The 2292-nt window shown below is 37.7% G+C and overlaps 1 non-coding gene across 1 annotated transcript; it reads right to left on the reverse strand.

The window, feature by feature from the left end:
* Positions 1–353: 353 nt before the first annotated feature.
* Positions 354–425, reverse strand: Trnat-ggu (transfer RNA threonine (anticodon GGU)). Its single transcript has one exon. It is a non-coding gene; the product is annotated as a tRNA-Thr (tRNA).
* Between the last annotated feature and the right edge of the window lie 1867 nt (positions 426–2292).

Genomic DNA, 2292 nt, shown 5'->3' on the forward strand with positions numbered 1-2292 from the left:
TATAATTTTTAATTATATTTTGTAAAAGATATTATTTTATTCTGTCAACGTATTTTTAAGCCACGCTGTATGTCGCATACAGATACACATACACATAATACATATACACATACACAATACCAAATCAGTCGCAGATGTATATAGGTACTTCATAACACAAGATAACACGACACAAATGATGAATGGGAACCATTTTGTTGTTTGCTAGCTCATTGTACTTATCTTGATTTATGTATTGTGTTCCGATCGAATAAATCATTTCTATTTCTATTAAAAAGAAAGTAGTAAAAAAGAAATAATCCATTTGCTTTACAAATTTTCTTAAAAATAAAGCAAAAGTGGAAAAAACTCACCGTCTCGGGCGAGACTTGAACTCGCGACTCCGGGAAACCAGCCCGCCGCTCTAACAACTGAGCTACCGAGACTTACCCCTTGATAGATTCTCAGCAATGTGGTATTGGTTAGTTTGTTATTTTTATAGCAAGTATAACGCTAGTTACCGATTTTGAAACTGGCTATTAATAGAATACAAATTCGTATCAGTAAGTCTTGACTTTGCTAGACAATGACCAGAGGTCTGTTTCAAATATTAATTTCGTGTTATAAATTTGAAATGGATATGATCCTTTCTAATACCATCTGAAACTTTGAATAGACTCTCAGAGTTTAGAACTGATTTGATTGCTAGCTGAACACTAAACAATTAGATATTGATGAAGAGAACCTTGAATAGTAAATGGGGCTGAAGAGTTTCGAGCGGCTTTTGAAGTATTTATATAGATTAGTTAAGGAATATCGTTATCCGGTAGTTATCTTAGCCGGGGTCGCTGTTGCCGATTACGACATGGATAGGTATACAGGTAGGGGTGAATGTTTGGTAAAGCAAAAGTTTTTAGAGACGTGGGCGTGGGATCATCATCCTACCCTGGTTAGCCGGGTGCAATTTGGTTTGACGTTTAAAAAGTGAACATTACTATAAATCAATGTCGATAAAATTATGACGTAAGACAGTACCTTCAACATTCATGTAATTTATAAAAATTATAATCGCTTTTACAATAAATAAATTAATATTATAGGACATTCTACACAGATTGACTAAGTCCCACAGTAAGCTCAAGAAGGCTTGTGTTGTGGGTAGGTACTCAGACAACGATATATACAATATATAAATACTTAAATACATACAATTATTTAATAAACATTACAAAATATTTTGCCCCACACCAGCTCCTAAAGGCTCTCTTTGTACTTCAAAAACTGATAAGAAACTTGCATTTTATCCACATGTGTGGCAAAGTAATCTGATGTAATTTTGAGTTGTTTGCTCATGTTAGCTGATAAAATTCAATTTTAATTTACCTAAGTGATGATTTTGAATGACAAATATTTAATAACGTTCATTTGAATTTGATTTGTAATTTTTTACTGTTCGTATTTTCTTCGCGTTGGTGTGATGAGAAATATTTTTCATGCATGTACTCCTAGCCCATTCAGTTTTGACAGAAGCTAATGAGAATCGTCAAGTCTCATAACTCTCATATCATTACCGGCCTAGCAAAGGGAAAAAACGTGGCTACCTTTCATAAACACTCAATAAAACTGTTACGTTTTCCTCGATAATGCCTCCCGTACCTGACAGGCCAATTCGAACGTACACTGATATCTGACTGATGACTAACTGATGTCATTCAAATATCTCGCATTTTTTTTTATGTGATAGTCAGCAAACGAGCAGACGAGCCGCCTGATGGGAAGCAGTCATCGTCGCCCATAGACATAAGCAACATCACAGGAGCCACTTAAGCATTGCCGACCCTTGAGAACCCTAAATTCCGCTTCTTGAAGAATCCCATGTCGTAGCGCAAAGGAAATACCTCAGGAGGCAAGTCATTCCATATTCTACACGTTCTGGGAAGAAACGAGCGAGATGCCCGCTTATTGTTGGTGTGCCATGTATCTAAGAAGTGGCGATGAACTTTGCTCCTTTGGCGGTAGGTGCAGTGATAAAAACGAGACGATGGCACCAAATCAAAAAGTTCTTCCGAGTATTCCCCATTGTACAGACGGTAGAACATGCAAAGAGAGCCAACGTCTCTCCGAAGGCTAAAGAGGTTCTAAGACGTCAGTAAGTTCGGGATCGCCGACAGTACGAACTGCCCGCCGTTGGATGGAGTCAAGAGGAAGGGGCTGGTATTGTGGGGCGCCAGACCAGAGATGAGAACAGTACTCCATATGAGGTCAAACCTGCATCGTCGCATTTCGCTCGTATTACTTGTCCTTACATGTAGT

Source organism: Cydia splendana, chromosome 9 (assembly GCF_910591565.1).
Source record: "Cydia splendana chromosome 9, ilCydSple1.2, whole genome shotgun sequence".
In the NCBI taxonomy this organism is placed as follows: domain Eukaryota; kingdom Metazoa; phylum Arthropoda; class Insecta; order Lepidoptera; family Tortricidae; genus Cydia; species Cydia splendana.